The sequence below is a fragment of the Nylanderia fulva genome, unplaced genomic scaffold, assembly GCF_048542155.1.
Source record: "Nylanderia fulva isolate GAGA-0341 unplaced genomic scaffold, ASM4854215v1 Scaffold9, whole genome shotgun sequence".
NCBI classification, from domain to species: Eukaryota; Metazoa; Arthropoda; class Insecta; order Hymenoptera; family Formicidae; genus Nylanderia; species Nylanderia fulva.
The window spans coordinates 2,411,180-2,432,438 of record NW_028191026.1 but is presented as its reverse complement, the minus strand read 5'-3'; the positions used below and the strand labels follow the sequence as shown (position 1 = coordinate 2,432,438).

The window sequence follows — 21,259 nt, the reverse complement described above, 5'->3', positions numbered from 1 at the left end:
CATAAAATTTAAACATTATAATTCTATACGCTGAAAAAAATTTGTTAACTTGACTGAACCTTCCAACTAAATATTATTTTGTTAATTGAATCTATAAAAATATTTAAATAAAATATAACATTAAATTTAACAAAATAATAATTTAGTTGAAAGGTTTAGTCAAGTTAACACATTTGTTTTTAGTGTCTATTTTTTTCTATATAAAATAATATAAAATATTACCATCTAAGATGAAGATGTACCTAAATAAGTATCGCATATTTGCATTAGCAGCCTCCGAAATAGATTTGCAGTTCGATTAAGCTGGCACGTCGCGGTAAGCTGCGATAATAAGGGTCACCCTGATATTCCGGGCGATTCCTCCGGGTAGTTCGCGCTCTCGAAAGAAACGAGCAGCCCTTGCCGGAACGCATGTCCCGCGGTTGTTCGACCATTTGCTCGCGTCCCGTGTGGTCCGTCGATGTCCCCATTGTTTCTGGACCCGGTCGACCGTATTCAAATTCGCTCGTTTCGATTGGGCGCCTCCTCCAACCTATTCGAGGGCAGGAGAGGGTATACGTCAAGGGGATGGGGCAATTTCTCCGTAGAATTATGAGGAAGGGGTCTCCGTATTCGTCTGGTGGAGAAGACGAAGAAGATGGTGGTCCGTAAACGGTGTAACACTGCCGGCGTACCGAGAGAGAGAGAAAGAGAGAGACGGTTCCGAGTAAAGAGAGAAGTAGGAGAAAAAGGGTGCGCAGCGAGAAAGCGCGCGAGAAAGAGAGAGAACGAAGGAAGGGAGACAACGACTGGAATAAAATATTCACAGCCGCAGCCGGAGCGGAGCCTTAATTGCGATCAGACGCGATCTCGGATTCCAACGGCTGGTGGGCCCACGAACCGAAGCTAAGTCCCCCTGATCCACTCTCCTTTCGTCCTCTCTTCCTCTTGGAAGGCGCTCTTGTATACCCACCGTTTCGGTCCCTGTTCCTTCTCCACCTCCGTCGTCGCTTCCCGAGCCACCATGCACCGTGTTCCAACTCCTGTTTATCCTGTTACAATGAGATGTATCGACCTGTTCCTACCGTCTACGAGCCGCGACCGCGTCTCCAGGGGGATTATTTAATTAGCTAGTCGAAGAGTCGTTTCGAGAGTTTAGCATGGTATCAGCGATGATGTTCGCTCGTTGTTTTCAGCAACGTTTTGTGTCGGTCGAATAAATTTCCGTACGGTTGTGCATAATTGTATAACGTCAACGTTAAATATTGGATATATCCTGAAAACATGTACAGACGATAAGAACAACTTGCCCGCGATGTTTCCTCATCTCCTGCAACGCGAATCTTACATATTTGTGCGACATTATTTGCCATAATGCGTCGAGAGTCGCTATATTTGTTACTGTCGAGTATCGTACGGAAGTTAAGTATAATGAATTGAAGTAGTTGCAAGCCGCAATGCGTTATTCAAGTATTAGTCATACTAATAACCCAGTATTTCAATTATAAAACATTTTCTTCAATCTTGTCTTTTTTTCTCTCATTGTCAGCTCGATATTTTCGCTTTTATTTGACAAGTCTAAAAATGTTCGAAAACTTTAATCACGATCGCGCTTGACTATATTACCAGCGAAGAAGAGAGACTTAAAATATACACATTTCCATATACACGAGTGTCTTCAGGGAATTAGACATTTTTCTCGTCGTCGCGCTCCTGACATTTCCTCGAGCTCTCTATTCCTCTCTCTCTCTTTGTTTTTCTCTTTCCGTAGTAACTTACCTTTATACGCTGCATCGCGCATTAATCAAGCAGCACCGGCGGTGCACAAATTGGTCTCGGGTCTTGCGAGAGAGAGAGAGAGTCTGTGCACTTGCTCGAGGTTTAACCCGCACGAAATCTCTTCCGCATTACTGAAGTACGCGCCGTATCCGCCGCCGCCCCCGGGAGGGAGTCCGCGGGATCCTGGGAATCCGGCATTTTTTTCTCCTCTCCGTGTGTCCGCCCTCTTCTCCGCTTTCTCGAGTCGGCGGATGTGAACGCGACGATAAGACCCAAGCGTACGTGCGTGACTCTCTCGTCCGTCCTCGCGGACCTCTCCGGTCTTCCTTCCTCCGCGTAAACCGTAGCTACACGTACGTATACAGCCGACCAGGGACCGCGCATTGTTCCGCGCGATCTCCCGCGTACTTACACACGACGTATATTACATTGTTTCGCCGTCGGAAACTCGTCGCGAGAGAAAGAGAGAGAGAGAGACCGGCAGCGTTTATCACGGGCGTAGGTCGGTTCCTCTTATCTCGCGATCGCCGTCATATTTGAAAACGCAACCCCCGAGAGAAATAATATCCCGAACCAAGAAGAAACTTGGGATCCGTGTTGTGTCCTCCGCTGTACAATCGAATTTTGAATTTACAATTATTTTTGAAAAGAATCTAAGGAGATGTTTTATTACCTTGATATCTTTATTTAAATTTTTTTATAAGAAAGAAAAACAATTTATTTTCTATATCTCTCTTGTAGGTTCATTTCTTAAATTTTGGTACATTAACGAAAAAAAGTCGATATATTGTATAATACATTATTTTATTTAGATAATATGTTCTAATATTAGGGTATGCATAGACAATGCAATATCCCGAACCAAGAAGAAACTTGGGATCCGTGTTGTGTTTTGCACTATACAATCGAATTTCGAATTTACAATTGTTTTAGAAAAGAATCTAAGCGAGGAGATGTTACCTTGATATCTTTATTTAAATTTTTTTATAAGAAAGAAAAACAATTTATTTTCTATATCTCTCTTGTAGGTTTATTTCTTAAATTTTGGTACATTAACGAAAAAAAGTCGATATATTGTATAATACATTATATTATTTAGATAATATGTTCTAATATTAGGGTATGCATAGACAATGCAATATCCCGAACCAAGAAGAAACTTGGGATCCGTGTTGTGTCCTGCACTACCATATACAATCGAATTTCGAATTTACAATTATTTTAAAAAAGAATCTAAGCGAGATGTTTACCTTGATATCTTTATTTAAATTTTTTTATAAGAAAGAAAAACAATTTATTTTCTATATCTCTCTTGTAGGTTTATTTCTTAAATTTTGGTACATTAACGAAAAAAAGTCGATATATTGTATAATACATTATTTTATTTATACAATATGTTCTAATATTAGGGTATGCATAGACAATGCAAGTCCCGATGCTAGCGCGATTAATAACGAGGACGACGTCGATAAGGCAATTTATTTTGCCGCAATGTCACGGACTACCGTTACTTTAGCAGCTGTTGAAAGTTCCGACGCGCGTCTAGATTCGAGGCGGTGAGATGTCTGAACTGTTCAGCATTCCAGGATTCCTATCTTCAGCTTGTCTGTTCCCCAGGTTAAGTTTGCCCGCTCAAATAAATCGTCCGGCACGATTGTCGGACAAGTATCTCTTATGACGCTTGAGAAAAAGTGTCCCTCTGCTCGCGCGTGAATAAGATGTAATGTTTTTTTTTTACGTTTCTTAATGGCTAGATTTTCAAGAATAAGACACTGCCAATTTATATGTCGAATTATAACAATCTTAAAACGTGTTCGCGTTAATTTAATTAGTCAAATTAATTTTCTAAATATAAATTTTTATTCTGGGAATCACATGCGAGAATATCGACGACGACTGGAATGAATCTTCGAGGCATTTAACCTGAAAGTTTATATGAGTATGCTGATTTTATTCTCTCCAGCTCGTGTTGATAGTTTTTCAGAAAGACTCGGGCAATTGAATTAACATATTCACTTCGCATTTCATTAACGTACGCGGTCTGCGGTCGCGTATCGAGAGATATTACACGGGTAACGAAAATTCCGATGACGTAATTCGTGCGATATTTACTGTGTAAGAGGAGCAAACCGGGCGAACCGTTAACCACAGAGGAGGATATGTTTTATGCCCCGACCTCGCCTCGCGAGGGCAAGTACGATCTTTAGACGCATAACAACGCGGACGCGCAGCAATGCGAGATGATTTCACGAAAGTATAAGAGGAGCAAGCTGCCCGAATATTTGAGGTTGCACAAAATTGTACAAAAATTTCATTAAATAAAATAGTCTCGTAAATGTAAAAAAAAAAGAGAAAAAGTTAACAGGGTGTTTACCGGTCAGGGAAATCTGGAAAACCGAAAATTGTCAAAGAATTTTATAAATCTGGAATTGCTAGGGACAAATCAGGAAATTTTACTATTTATCTGGATTGTTTCACATTATTCTATACATTTGTCTCAATAATTTGAAATTTTTTATTAAATAAATATTAACTTTTTCTTGACTCCCAGCACGCAAATTTTCTGGGTTGTTAAAAAGCGATTTATCTACAACATTCGTTAATTTAGATTTTCATTGTTGTGTTATTTTATTTCAATGTCTTTGATAGAGACAAAAAATTTGATATAAATTAAAAAGATGATTATTTAAATTTAAGTTTATAGTGATATGATTGTTTCGACTATCATACATAATGCAGATTATATAATTAATTTAAATTTTTGTTTTAACTTCCAAACCTTTTCATTGAAATATCTCAAGGATTTCATGATTTAACATTTAATTGATTTATCATATAGATATATGCAAATTATATATTTGGAAAAAATAATACTAAAAATTCAGATATAAAAGTAATTTCTGGTCTTGGAAAATCTGAAAAAGTCAGGACATTTTTTTCATTCAGGCTGCTGAACACCCTGATTAATAGTATTCGATTATATTTATAGAAAATTGTTCGAGCAGGTCACGTGTTTTTGCAATATTTTTTATTATCGAGCAGAGAGCTATTCTAGTGACATTTTCTTATATTTTTAACCAGGCTCTTACATTTTTTTAAAAATTTAAATTGCTAATTGCGATAATTAATTTTGTCATTATTTTAGGGTCTGTTTTTGATATCGTAACTTGACGTTAGGTCACGTGTTTGTGCAATATTTTTTATTATCGAGCAGAGGGCTGTTCTAGTGATATTTTCTTATATTTTTAGACAGACTCTTTCATTTTTTCAAGAATCTAATCTGCTAATTGCGATAATTAATTTTGTCATTATTTTAGGGTTATCATATAGATATCTTAACTTGACGTTAGGTCATGTGTTTTTGAAATAGTTTTTATTATCGAGCAGAGGGCTGTCCTAGTGATATTTTCTTATATTTTTAACCAGGCTCTTTCATTTGTTGAAAATTAGAGGGAGATATAGAAGCTGCAACGTGGGGCAACGAGGAGACAGCTCTGCGAGATGATTATTCTTGGTCACTTTGGACCGCGACGGTCCCGTGCTTCGTAAATTTTATCCGCGTACTTTCGTGCTCTCCTTCGCTTCTTTACGATTTTTTTCTCTCGGAGCAAGAGCCCGGTATACAACAAGACGAATGGTTACAACTTACAACTGATGCGCATACGATGATTCATCCGCTTTGAGTCAGCCGTCGTACGTTGACCCATTTATCTCGATGAGGAATCCACTCACGAGGAAGAAGCGCCGATCGGGGTTGACAACGTCTCCCTGGTGTCCTCGATACTCAATCTTCGCCGCTGCGTTGTGTTGGTTCGCCTATAATTTTACTGATGTGAAACTCCGGCCCGAGGCGATCGCCAATTGTAGTCCGCAATCCCAATTGAATCTAGCCAAGTGAATGCAACGAAAATGTCTTTAAAAAATATGATCTCTATTGGGTAATATAGTTTTTTGGTACAAATTAGTAAAAGTTTACTTATTAAAAAAAATACATTAGAAGAGAGACGGGCAGAATTAGTTAGTTTGATAAATTTGATAGTTTGATTTAATCGAAAGATGCATTTGTGAAGGCTTCCATTACGTTTCTCGACCTGCATTTCTCCAACATCTTAGGTTTCAAAGGAGAGATTTCTGATGAACGCGATATTAGATATAATATCCCATTACATGTGAAAGGTGCTGACTGAGACTCCGAATAATTTACGCTTGTCCATATAGTTATAGTTATTATTCTCATCATTAAACATCATTTTCCCTCGGAAAAACTATCGTTCGTCTTCTTCGCAGATAAATCTCGCAAAGTGTCTTGAAACTCAATAGTGAAAATGTCGCGTACACACTTTGTTGCGAAGTAACGGAACGATTATCTCGAAAATTGTGTCTCTCTTTTTTCTTCCCCGTTATTTTTTTCCTTTTTAAATCCCGTTCCACGGCTGCTGCAATCGCGGACACGCTTCGGGACGAGAGATATGCGTGACGAGTATGGCGCCGAGGCGTTAGAGTCATCACGAAGAGAGAGAGGGGGACCACGATGTGATAAGGATCACTCGTTGTGTGACCAGAATTACATATTATTTTCTCTGTGAAATAATGCGTGCGAGGCGAGGAGGTTCTGGGAGAGTGTCATCCAGAGCTCGCTATACATTTCAATAAGGCTTGGGCAATTACGACGCGGATTTTTCGTAACGAGCGTTTCAGGACTTAGCCGGTGGTCGTCGCCGAGCACTATCAATAGTTAACTTTATGGTTTTGTACGTATTCAAAAAATTACTCGCTCAATTTATGCGAATTAATATCCAACTTTCTATTAAAATATATTTTCTTTCGTTAGGATGTGTTTATACAGATTGCGCCAACTTTTATAGATGAATTTGAATATTAAGTAGGTAATAAAAAAATTTTTCTCAATATCAATAAGCATACATACGTTTAAATTAAAATCGAAAAGTTACTTGATTTTTTATTTTCTTCTATCTCGAGATATTTAAAGTGTTTTTTTATTTCTTATTTTTTATCTCAATGTTCAATATAATTTGCTTTAATACTTTAAAATGAGTTAAATCTCTATCGAATTTATTTAACTCGTTTTTATCGAAAGATCTTTTAAACCTCCAAGGAAACTGTTCGTTTATCTATTTCTAAAATAGAAGCTTAATTTTTATATAAATTAAATCTGTTGCATCTTCTCGAATGTAAACAATAAGAAAATTGCAGTTAAAAATGAGATAGAAATTTTTTAATCAATAAGATTAATATATATCTATTTTAGATTTGATAATTATTTCAAAAATATTAATTAAGCTAAACTAAAGACAATCGGATATTTATATCTGCAGATATTGATATGAGACATTAGTCGATTTTCAAGAATTATATTTATTCTAAAGTTATATCTCATCGAACGAATCTCCTTTGAGTTTGAATTAGTTATTAATATTAAGTCATGCATTAGAATCGCGCGCGCGCTATTAGACTGAAGTTGCCGCTGTTGATAGAATAGCGATAGCTTCTGCCATTATCGAAACGCCGCGAGTACCAGGCAGTGCGAGCTGCGTCCCACTGTGATTAATTAGTAAGCACAATCATTTCTAATTTTTGTTTTGTAATATTCATTAATCGCAGATCGTAATTTCAACGTTCATATATAGTTGTAATTGTTCGAAACGCGTATTTCGCCAGAAATTCGATGCAAAATCTGTGCCAATGATCAACATAACCCAACATCGAAAAATAGCGCCAAGAGGGTTCTCTTAATTTAAGATGATATTCTTAATTTATTCTTATTTTTAGAGAAAATATACTAAAATTTAGAGAAATTTCTTAAATTAAGAGGATTCTCTTGGCGCTAAGAGTACAATTTTTTCGGTGCACCTAACCTGATCTGATTTGTTGCGATCTACGAATATATCTATCGTCAATTCTAGCTTATTTATAATTAAATTAAATTAAGAAGCTTTTTATACATTTATAAATAGCTTATTTATAATTAAATTTATATCATGTACGTTCGAATGCGAAATAATAAGATTGCTCTAATATATGTATGCATTTTATTTGTTACAGGTAGCATGATAAGCCGCGCGCGAACGCTTTGACTGCTAGATTCTCGAGTGTCGAACGGATGTTGTTTCGTGCGATTATAGTTTTTTCTATTTCACGCGTCGTGTCGGGAATGCCGTGCAAAGTTTCGCGCGTCGAGAGTACCGCGTAAAATGTCGGACGATCGTAATTATTCGTGTCTTCGCGAGTATCGTGAGTGCTACCAAGAGAGGAGGAGGAGGCCCAGGGAGGCATCAGGCGACGTCGGGACAACTATGAGGTATGCAGAAAAAAAACATTTTTTTCTAAACTGCCAAACACACACATGCACACAAATGTATATACATAATTTAAATATTTTGTTTTCAGATCAACGTGCTACTCCGCTATTGCGCCAGTCGGTGAGTGAGAAATTAATTTTATAACATTTCTAAAGCGATAATGGTTTGTACCTATAAAAATAGGTTTCTACTACTTTAAATAAACGGACTTGTCGACCGTTATCACGATCTTTATACAAATCGTAGTTAATAAACGACATGTGCGTTCGACCCTTAATTATCAGGTAATTAGCGTGTCGTTTCCGCGTTCGTATTAGGTGCGCAACTAAGTTCCCGCTGTTTGTCTATAGATGGCTCCAGCAGTAAGTGCTGGTCGATTTTGACATATCCAAAACGTCACGAGCCAAGCTTAGACATATGGTAAACAAACCGCTTTGACATGTTAATGATTTTGTTTTGGCGTCATATACTTTTAGTTGTGTGAAAATGTCTGATTTTGTACCAAATAATCGTCATTTGCGGGAAGTGTTGATTTTCTTATTTCATTCGAAGAAAACGGCGGCTGAAGCGCATCGAGAGCTCCAAAAAGTTTACGGAGATGCTGCTCTAAGTGAAACAACGTGCCGTGATTGGTTCCGTCGCTTCAAAGACGGTGATTTCGATGTTGACGACCGTCCGCGTGAAGGAAGGCCAAAAACCTTCGAAGACGCTGAATTGGAGGCATTGCTCGATGAGGATCCATGCCAAACGCAAGAACAGCTTGCTTCAGCATTAGGAGCATTGAATGATTCATTTGTAACCATTTTTTCACAATAAAGTTGCATTTTCATAAAAAAAACAGCGAGAACTTAGTTGCGCACCTAATAGAATTGAAAAGAAAGTCATCCGCGTACGAATTTCAATTCGTGATAGATCACGATCGATAACGATGACGCATAAAGCTTGTCTGACATGAGCCGATGCGAATTTTTCCTTAATTTTCATTAGAGAGATAGCGCGCCTTCGTGGTGGCCATTTGTTTACGATTCGTCGGATCGAAATCAGTGATTATCCATGTGCATCACGATACTGCACGTTCGCAATAATAGAGTCGCGTGCACGATGGAAAATAAAAATGCTCTAACTATAATATAAATTGAAATGAAGTTTTTATTTTGAATCTGAAATAAGCAATAAGTGAATAGTTTACTATTTAAATTTTTCGACAAAATTATACAAGATTAAATAGTCTTCAAAAAATATCTGACTGTTTAAAATATCAACAGATGAAATTAAAAATTGAAAATAGGAGAAAATGAATTTATTAAAATCATTCGTTTCGCTTAACAAAATCGGCTACTTCCTTTTTAATAAAAAAATAATAAAAATAAAAAGAAATATAGTGACAAGATTGAAAAATCACTTTCGATCATCTAGAATTTGTAATAAAAATCTTAATTACAAGATTGTACATATTAATATTATTTTATACAAATAGTTTCTTTACACAAGCACACAAAATTATAAAAAAATTCTCTTCCAAACTTGATCGCGATATAGAGTTTGTCTCTCTCTCTCTTTCTCTTTAAATCGATATACCTAGATCAATCATCTAGATAACAGTTTCCTAATATACGAAGCGCAAAGCACGCGGGTGTCCTCGGTTAGTTTGAACGACATTAGCGAACTCCTTCGTATCGAGACAGCGGATCGTTTTATGTAGCAAAGCAGGAAGGGTGAGTTTCATGTGCGCCTCTGCGTGGCTCTAGGTACATGTGTGTGTGTGTGTTGCGCGGATCCTATAAAATAAAATAAAGTATAGGTACATACGGTAGTGTATACCAGGAGGCGACGGACGAGAGGGGTCAGTACCGTGCTGCTGAATAAAAAAATAGCCCCATTAATTCGTCGGCTTATGTCTCGCAGTCACACGTTCTCACAGCGAGGGTGTCACGCGACGCGTGTCACCTTTGTGTGCGTGTACGTGTTACTCTTTTTATGTCGCTGACCAAAATTCGAGAATCATGCTACGCGAACGACATCGCGATCATCGAACGAGCATTCATGAACAATAAGCTTTTAAGGATATTTGAAGTATCTCGTTTTATTCATTTTCTCCCTTTTGTGTTTCTGAATTATAATTAAAAACGTAAAATACTTTTTTTCTAAATGTTGTGCGAAAAAGAATAACAAGAGATATATGTTGACGAAATTTTGGAATCTCGGGGAAAAATATATGTACTTTATTTATTTCGTTGTCGCATGTTCAGGCGATAAAAAAGTTATTATAAAATGTTTAATTCTACTTTGTTGTAAATTCTGTTTACATTTTTCATAACACATTTACAGATATCTCTTTTTCGAAATTTAACAAAAACATTCTCACACTCATAAATTCTCTAACAATTAAATTGCATTCGATTCGAGAGCGTGAAAATCCGTCGTGAAAACGCAAATCCACAAATGTCAAAAGTAAATATATCGGCCACGTGGTCTCTTTCGCGTTTTACACAAATTACTATCTGTCAGAATGTTTCATTCCACAACGGAGGAAAATATAAGAGATGCCGCTCACGATTTGGTCGTCGGCCAATTTTATCGTAGATAGATTTGAGAATTATCGGGCGATATCGTGAAAAATCGTCGACGCGCGATGACATAATGCATATGCAGCTCGGTGCATACTGATGCGCGTGCGCCGAATAGCTCGAGGATCCTTGTACATATAACCCCATCGTTTCTTCGTCACCGCATCTTCTTTCGTTATTTTACGACGATGTCTTTTACGTGATTCGTTTCGATTATGGATTATATGATAAAACGACGCTTTACGGCCGCGATTTGATGTTACGGCGAATGATGCCCGTGAGTTTTGCACATAAATCGTCCAACTTCTTCAAACGTCGCGTATAATATATGTGTGATACGATATACACGTGGTTGATGATTTCCTTGGAATTATGCTAATTGCGTTCTTCGAAACACGCGCTTCTGTGTCGAACCGCGTCGTGATGCGATCCTCAAACGTGCGGAATTTTTGGTCGCCGATGTTATCGGTTTCGCAAAAAGAATCGATAAGCCGACAGCTGTGTCGAGCGAGCACGCGATTAGCGAAACAAGATAATTCATTTTAAATTCATTTCAATTAGAATTAAGGTATCGCAAAAATTCTCCATTCATTTTGATTATCGAGTTTGAGTTTATCGATACGCATTACGCATAATTATATTCCCCTCTATTTTCAACCCCGGTTTATTTCTTCCTGTTATATGCAAATATATACATTAAATTCTCCCATCATTTGTCTAAGATCGTAAACTAGATATGATCTAACTTGCTCTTGGTACGCACCGAATGTTTTTGAAAGACTGTGACATTTGAAATAGTACACAGTATGTAAAATATTAGAATAATCTAGATCTAAAAACCTGCTTATTCAAAAACTCCCAGAAGATGCTTGTCGCGTTTATAATCTAAAGATCACTTATGTGAAAAATTTACAATCGTTCTCTCAACAAATAATTTTACGAGTTACAAAATGAGAATAAAACGTTATTTTAGCATTAATGTGAGAGATGTTTCGATTTGATATCGTGGTTCGAAACGCGATATACATATATTTTCGTACAATGGGATTTTATTTTAATAAATACGTAACGTAACTTTTCATATCTTTAAGAATTATAATTTTGAAAAATCCTATAAACTATATATATTTCTACTAATTATATATATTTTCCTATAAAATATAATTTTATAACTATAATAATATATATTATAATAATATATATAAACGAAGAATTATATAATCGTTAAAATAAAATTCTATTTCACGAAAATGAGTACACGTTTCGAATATGAATTCGAATATAAATCGCAAATTGAGTCGTATTAATGCTATAAAGCAATGTTCTAATTTTATATAGCTCCTCAAAATTCTCCTACACACCTAACTTTAATTTTCTCATCTTTATGAATTCCTGACAATTTCTGTCGATTTAATTTATGCATAGGAATTAAACTACTTGTACCTGTAAATTAGTAAATGAATGTACATGAATTCAGAGATTTAAAGGAGATATTTGTAATAAAAAAATAGGTGTCAGATTGAAAATTGAGATAAAAAATGAGAAAAAAATGTCGACTCTGCAAACCACATATCATATTATATGTAAGAACGTGATGATTCTTAGAAACGAAAAATCATATTACGATAAACGCGGCGGCACACTGAATATTCGACGGAATGAAAACGCAGCGGGCGACGGCGCATTTTCATGCGCGCGTTTATCCCGTCGAGGCGTGAAGACGTTACTCAAAATGTACAGCCATTAACGGTTGGCATCCTACGGAAACTGCCGTCCCTGAATTAACAAGTACTCGAATGTGCGCCCGTACATCACACGAGGTGTCACATCGCCGCTTCAGGGAATCGTTTCCCCCGATCTCGGAAGCCGTTCACGAAGCGAACCGTGCATTCGGGAGGGGCACATGCGCGCGATTAACATTTTAAATATGCAAGGTCTCGTCAACGAAACCCGTCGAAAACATTACATTGTCACGAAGCTGTTGTGATCGCACTTGTCGTGTATTAATTCTGAAAGCGCAACCAGATACATATTATAAATCTCTTAGCATTTCTATTTTTACGCACAAGAAGTTGGAACAATATATAATATTAATTAATACTTTATATTTTATTATTTGATTTAATAATATTATTTTTTAATATTAAATGCGTTTTTGTATAATATTTTCGAGAATAAACTCCTCGTAAATCTTTGCGTATTGCCATTCGGATGAAGAATATTTCTATCTCTCGTTATCAGTTTTTTTACCACTACTCTGTGTTTACCCAGATATATAATTATGAATTTAATCGGCGATTGCGATTCGGCGCGATCGGCGCGCAAAAACGGAGTATTATTAGCAGCGGTCTCTCGACGTTTAACACGTAAAAATTATCCGGCCGCGTTATTAACGCGTGACAAGCGCGGCGCGCACGTGTGTATATGTGTCGACGGGATTACAGCGAGAATAAATTTGAAAAAAGTTACACGCGCGGAAATTAAGGGCGCCGCGCGTCGATTTGCGAACAAGGTGGCGATTGGCGGCGCACTTACGGTAATAATTAAGATCGGTCGCGATAGGCATCGCGGTATTTATCCAATTCGACGAAATACACGTGGACGTACATACACAGGCGCACACGCGAATTCAGCCGCATTGCGCAAGGGTAAATGTTTTACCAATGTTAATGTTCATATCGCGACGACGTGGCGCGATAATCGAGCTCGTTAACGAGTCATTAACTCGGCAACAAACTCCGCTGGCGCGTTGACTGAATTATGCGAGGAGAGAGGAGCAAATTTGTCCATGTAAATTAGTATATTCGCGTATAAATTTCGTTTACTCTTTTTTATGAAGAAACGACGTTATCTATACAAGAGCGATCCCAATTTATTCATCTGTATCGGGAATTAGTTTTTGAATATTAATTAAATGGTTATAAATACTATTGAATTATTTTATTACATGTTTATGTTGCAACATTATTCTCTCTTTCTTTCATATAATTCGCGTTTATTATTACACCCTGCATTACAAATTGTAAATTAAATTTAAAACAACTGTGTGGGACTTTGATTATGACAGAGAATTTATGAGAGAATTCAAGGAACTCTCGCGAGAATAGGCGGAGGTCGAGTTGCGAAATGAGTTCCCCGGAGTGTATATACATGTCTAGTCTTCGGTTTACGTCCTCGCGTACGGGACAAAAAAAATAAGCGAAAAAAAGAGGAGAGTACGCGGTATAGAATCGATAATGGACTGTCACGGGTGCGTGCTCGTTAGGCTCTCCTTCGTGTTTCTTTGCCATCCAGCACGATAAGCTTGCACAGAGGTGTGCGAACGTCCGAAGGTGCACTCGAATCGCGGTTGTGTGCGAATTCTCGACGTCGCGTCGGAGCAAAAGAGAGAGAGAGAAGGGGAGACGAGTGCGTTTTCCCTCTTGCTCCCTCTCTTTCTCGAGGGAAGAAGGAGCGAGATCGCGGTACGGAGGCGAACGGACGAGAGAAGAAGAGGATTCGAAACGTCGCGAATAAAACAAAAGCGTGGTTCGTCGTCGAGCGAATGCGAACGAAGGCGGATACGCAACCTGACTCTCTCCGACACATGCACATGCACGCGCGTGCATTGCTGCATGCGCGCTCGCGCGCAACCCACACAACGTCACGAAGGAAAGGTTGCGTAAAAGGGTTCCCTCTTTCGCGCGCGCGGACGGAGCGAGGATATACACACGCGACGCCGGGTTGCGATGCGAGAGGAGGCGCTCGGCCCGACAATGCCGACACGCGATGTAGCGTGTATGTAAAACGGTGTTCGCCCATTGGTCGGCCGTCGGTCTGGGCGTCCATGGCAGCGCGTCTCCGATTGGATCCCAGACCGTTTTAACAAGGCTCTCTCTTCGCCACAGACGAAATAATAAACCGCCGTTGTGTGCTCTCGCGCGCGAGCGAGCCCTCTCTCAGGTATGTTTATTTCTCTCTATAATCCTCTTTTTCTCTCCCTCCCTCCGTAGTCCGCTTCTCTCTTTCTTCCCCCTTTTTCCCCCCGAACTCGCGGTTCTTCGTTCCTCTTTCGCGTCTCCCAGCCCTCCTTGTTCTCCTTCTCGCGCTCAGCTGCTAATGATAAAGTGCATTAAAATATATACGTGCGAATTTGAAGAGTTTATTGTTGTTTGGGGAAGATGAGCTATATACGTAGGTCTGAGATATAATAGCGGCGATATGCATGTATAATGATTCGATTACAGCTTTTGAGAATAAATATACAGTTTAGTTGATCCTTGGGAATATTATATGTATATAGTGAATGAAAAACACATTTGGTTGATATCCGTCATTAGTTCTCTTCCCGGATCACAAGAGAGTAGGTGAAAAAAGAATCTGTCACACACGCTTTTTAACAAGTCTCCTCCGTCTTTAACAGAGATGTTGCTCTTCTCGGATATTGTAATGAATTCGCAAAAAAAAAAAAAAAAAAAAAAAAAAAATTTAAAGGCCCTTGTCGACTTTTATACAGAGTCGTTTCTCTACAGCAGTGATTCTTGACCGGTGTTTTTTTAAATTTTTTAAAATTTTCTGAATATTATTTTTTAAATTTAAATTTAAATTTAAATTTTTTTACTGTTACATAATTTGTACTGTATAATTTTTAATAAAAAATATGTTCATGCATATTTTCTTTCCGTAACTTCAAAAGGTTAAAAACCACTGCTCTACAGGGTTGAATAGCTTTTGCAACAAAAGCGAAGCGGAACTTTCGCGTGTATTTTCGTTTCGAGAAGGGTTAATTTAAACGACGCATCCTCCATCCTCCCTTTCCACATACGCATAAGAATTTCTCTCTCTCTCTCTCTCATTCGAGGCGTTATTTTCGGGCAAGATTCCAAATGAGTTTTCCCGACACTCACTTATACGCGGAACTGGTTCTTGTCTGCTCACTAAATCGCGTGCCTGCACTTTAATAGGCTCTCGGCGGAGTTGCATGGAAAGTTGTTTGAAAAAAGAAGCACGGGGTCCGCGCACATCGGGAGTAAAACATACTGTATAATTGAACAGGTCCCTCCTGCTTTCCCCTTTCCTTCCCCCTTCCTCGCGGCATTTACATAGTTTCGCATTAATCAGATTTCAGATGGTATCGTCGACCGAGGGCACAAATTATATCTAGATCCTTCTCGCGACGCATGACAACTCGTATTTGCGTAATGCATCGAAGGATGTCTTTTTCCAAATTCCGTTTCTGCACCACATCGAAATTCTTTCTCGTCTGAATCTTTCAATTCTATACCTCTTAGGAATCCTAAGTTACACAATTATCATTTCTACATCAATTTTAATAATGTATATTAGCGATAAGAGAGATGAATAAAATTGCATTTATCTCAATCTATAATGTCAATTGCAAAATGTAAGAAATATAATTTTATTTTTTGTTCCGAAAGTTTTCTTTATGCGAAAATAAAATTTTTATCCGGAAATTTTGATAGTTTATCCTTTGCGAAAATGATATATGAAGATGATACGCGATAGATCTGCGAGAGAAAAAGAGAGTATCTATTTCAGAGATGTATATATTTTATAGCTTAGCGTTTTTCAAATGCGAGATGACAATGTACGCATCCCTTTCCCAGGAATATGCAGAAGCGATATGCGTATAGTAAAATTTACAGATATACTCCGACATTAAATGAACACGCGAGTCGCATAAAATCTAGATGTAACGAATATCTAACTAGGTTTATACACCGTAGCCGTATATAAAAACTTTTCGAGCTCTTTATAACTTTACAGGCATAAAGTTTATCCCCCTTCGTCATGTTCCATCGTGTTTACGATATATGAAATCGATTGTTTCGCTGATTTACATTTTACCTTTTTTCCATATTTGTATATTTATTCCCTTTTTTCATCTAATATAATTCTTCTTCTTTTGGAATTAATATTTTTTATTGAATGAAAACTAGATTAAATTATTAGAATGCAACACTACTGTTTATAATTTAATTTATAATCTCGTAAACCGAAGCCACAATAATGAGTCGACTATTTCGCGCGACGAAACATTTTTTCCAATTTCTTTTGGGCCGTAAATAGCTGCGCGATAACTCACGAGATGCCTGCTATAATTTTGCGCGCGCTCAACATCAAGGCCCAAATCTAACGAAATACTTCCGAATGTGTCCAGGCCGATTATTTTTTTCGCCGGAGTCACGAAATTTCTCGGTCCTCGGAAAGCCGGCCGATTGTAAACAAGGACTAATCAGCTCGACACGAGCCGTTAAGATTAGGGAGGGACAAGCAACGGGATTCAGTATGCAGCGTGGATCACGTTTTTAAGGAGGTTTCTTCCGAGAAATAAAGGAAGAGAGACCCTCGACAGAGAGTGGTATAGAGGAGAGAAAAAAAAGTACAGGCGTGTATGGTTTTACGCGGCTCGTGTGTCCGCGCGAGAAGAGCGAGCCGCTTGTTCATGTCGAAATAAAAGCGGATGCCCGCTGGAATTTCCGTCAACTCCGCTTTTTTAACGTCGCGCGTCCGGAAATTATAATTCGTCCGACCGCAGATTTTGGCGGTCGCGGTGTAGATTCTCGGGATCGATACTCTCGTCTTATACCATCCCTCAAACAGGGTGTCTAGCGGTCAGGGAAGTCTGGAAAACCGGACATTTATAAATTTGGAATTGTCAGGGAAAAGTCAGGAAATTATACCATTTATCTAGATTTTTTCACATTATTCTACATTTGTCTCAATAATTTTTCATTAAATAAATATAAAATTTTTCTTGACTCCTGGCACGCTAATTTTCTGTGTTAAAAATTGATTCATCTACAGCGTATTCGTTATTTTATATTTTCATCGTCGTGTTATTTTATTTCAATGTGTTTGATAGAGACAAAACTGAAAAATTGATATAATATAAATAAAAAAGGTGATTATTTAAATAGTTTATAGTGACATGTCTGTTTCGATTATCGTACATATAATGCAGATTGCATAATTGATTTAAATATTTGATTTGTTTTTTTTTTATTTTCGAACTTTTCATTGTTGACAAAAATATCTGAAAGATTTCATGATTTAACATTTAATTGATTTATTATATAGATATATGCAAATTATATATTTGGAAAAAAATACTAAAAAGTTAGGCAACAAATAAATTTCTGGTCTTGAAAATCTGAAAAAGTCATGGATTTTTTTTCATTGAGTCTGCGGGACATCCTGTTAAAATTTCATTATTCCACGGATTCATCTTAAAGCCTATCGTCGGAAATTTTTGCTTCAGTAGGTACACATTGAATTGTATCTTACGTAAGTGATAGGTACCTACTATTTCTATATCAGTTATTGTGACAAATGCCTACAACATACTTTAGATCTGTCGAGTCATCTCAACGATATCAGCTTATTATATTATAAAAAAAAAAATTAATACAGGTATAAATAATACGATCTGTATTCTTACATGTTAATATGTATTAATGATATATAATCCAGGAAATTTGAAAATGTTTAAATATGCATTATATTAATATTCTCTAGAGTGGAAGCTTATACATCTTTTTTCGAATATTATTAATCAATCGGTAATTTCGATTTTGATGCTATATATATTCGAGGATTAAATCGCGCTGCGGAATGACTTCGATAGTTTCGTTTCAAGACGGGGCAAGACATTTCGGTGCGTAGCGCCGTCGAAAATGAAAAATCGTCCGCTTAATGGGCAATATAATAATTAACCGTTTGACCCACGCCCTGTCTAACGGGAGTAGAAGGAGGAGAGATAGAATAAGGAGGCAGCCCGTCTCTCGCCCGGTCCGGCATTGGACCTCACTTAGCAGCGATTTGATGCATTTAAAGCGGACCCACCTGGTGAGCGCCGCTTCATTTTTCCCGAACTCCATTAGCCGTCCGTACAATTATCTCTCGCCTCTCTCGTTCCCTCTGCACCGGTCTCGCCCACAATTCCTCTCTTTCTCTCTCTCCGTCCGGGCTATTGTGTCCGACCCAAGGATTTACACCGTGATGAGCAGCATGACGAGAGAAATGCAAATATCGGCCGAAATTTCACGCGGCATTCCAGTCCGAAAACGTTTCTTTGTGTCGGCTCATCTGATAATGTCGCGGTCTGATTGGACGGATCGTTAATATTTATATTAATACTCGCGCGTGTGTACGTCGCTTTTGCTCGGGAGAAGGAGAGATATCCGATTCCCCTTTCCCTGTCGTCGATAATAATTATAACGTACACGTTATAATCAAGCGGAGATCGAGGTGTATAATTTTCGATCATTTTTACGGAATTTAAGAAATTACGGATATTTGTCACCGCGCGATTAAATCGCGCTCGCACTCGCGACGTGGAATTAAAGGGGTCTTCTCGACCTTGGGAGAATCCAAGTGTATATACGATTGTACGCGATTTGCGCGGCAGCTTTCATCCATTACGAGACGGCCCACGCCGCTCGGGAAGAGGGAAAGAGAAAGAGAGATATTCGATCGACGTATCTCTTCGGCGCGAGGTATGCATTAGCATAAACCTAATATGCCACGCGAGGGGCACAATGCGTTATTAGAGGAGACCGTGGAATGGACCCTTAGATCCTACGATACGATACGTCACAGACCGCGCGCGTATATGCTCTACTTAACATAATATAATTGACCACACGCAGTCCGATGGATTTTGCATAGTAAACAAAACGTATTGTTCCGCAGGGCGTCCGAGGATTATCCTCTCGCGAAATAATGACTTTTTTCTTTCTTAATACGGCGCGATAACCAGTGCAGGAAATTATTACATGCATTATTCAAATCGAGCACTTTGAGGAGTCTTCGTTTGCACCTTGACTTTCGGATGACATTTCCGCTTTGGAAATTTTATTCCCATATTTAACTTTCATTTTTTTCACGTTTATGAATTTTACACAGGATTTTGATATAGTGTGATTTATATAGGAATTACATGGATTTTTTTTTTATTTTGTATCTCGAATAAATGGTCACTTAAAGGTTTTTAATAAGAGGAGCTTTTGACAAAACTAGAGACCAAATAATTTCAAAACAGAACATATAATCTATATTTTATCAAAATAGATCTTAGATTAAAAATTGAAAATGAGATAAAAATTTCGATTCTGTTATAAATACTTTATGACTTTTTTCTTTCTTAATACGGCGCGATAACCAGTGCAGGAAATTATTACATGCATTATTCAAATCGAGCACTTTGAGGAGTCTTCGTTTGCACCTTGACTTTCGGATGACATTTCCGTTTTGGAAATTTTATTCCCATTTTTAACTTTCATTTTTTTCACGTTTATCAATTTTACACAGGATTTTGATATAGTGTGATTTATATAGGAATTACATGGATTTTTTATTTTGTACCTCGAATAAATGGGCACTTAAAGGATTTTAATAAGAGGAGCTTTTGACAAACCTAGAGACCAAATAATTTCAAAACAGAACATATAATCTATATTTTATCAAAATAGATCTTAGATTAAAAGTTGAAAATGAGATAAAAATTTCGATTCTGTTATAAATACTTTATGTAGATGTTGACTTTGTTTCGTGAAAGATTAAGAATATATTATTAATCAATTTTAAGAGGATCAAACAGTTTTATAGATTTTTAATGAATACGAAGATAATCACTCTTACATAAATATCGATTGAAAGTTAAATTTACTCGATCGTTCGATCTTATTTTTCTATTTCCAACTTCATTTTTTTACCTTTATGGATTTTCGAGAATATCGCACAAAATAGATTAAATTTATAGGAATTGAGCTTCTATACTTTACCTTAAACAGGCAGTAAAAGGATAGATCTCGCATAGAGATTTGAAAGAAAAACTTTCGACGTATAACTACATAGATTAAAGTTTTATTAAAGGAGACTGATCTATGCATACTCAAAGTATTAAAGTAGAGGTATTCGATTGTGAAAATGGAGATTGGCATCCTCGTGAAAAAAAATCGCCAGACTTGCGAAAGTTTGCGCGGGTCAGGCACGTTCGACCGAAAGCGGGTGGCATCCTTGCTAAATAAAGTAGCGTCCGCGTTAAAGCAGCGTTAGGCGAGCGCAAAAAGCGACGACTCCTCGCAAGTGGGAGCGGAAAGAAGAGAGTGTCGGGAATGATAATGAGAGATTGCTGTAGCGCGATAATCTCGCCATCCAGGTCTCTCTCGGTCGCGAGTCTATGCATATACGCGCCTCGTCTAAGTACACGTATAATACACGTCGTCCGTACGGCATCGAGAGTGAGTTTCGTGCCACACGGCGAGATTTTTTTTTCCTTTTATTTCTTTTTAACACTTCTTCTCTCGCCGACGAGTCTGCTGCCGGACCCCCCGGTGCGTTAACGGAACCCGATCGCGAGAAAGGGAGGACGGATCGTCCTTCGTGCGTACACGCATGCATACGTCGTACCTGGACATTCCATTATGCGTATCGAGGTCTCGCTTAGAGTCCCGATCTTCGTTCGATCCCTCTCGTTTTGTTCCTCTCTGGCATATATATATATATATTTCGAGCTCGAAAAATTCACGCGCGCATCAACGCTGCGCGCTTTTGACACGTGAATTTCTCGTCGAGAATTATAATAATTAATCTTCGGCGAGTTTGAATTTA

At 37.8% G+C, this 21,259-nt stretch overlaps 1 protein-coding gene across 1 annotated transcript in view; it reads left to right on the top strand.

Moving 5' to 3' along the window:
- The window catches only part of LOC114946652 (uncharacterized), a 342,831-nt gene that overhangs the window by 47,258 nt on the left and 274,314 nt on the right, over window positions 1-21,259 (top strand). The window contains exons 3-4 of the mRNA XM_085489873.1: window positions 7,822-8,077; window positions 8,167-8,198. The gene's annotated coding sequence lies outside the window, so the exon portion shown is untranslated. The remainder of the gene's footprint in view (window positions 1-7,821; window positions 8,078-8,166; window positions 8,199-21,259) is intronic.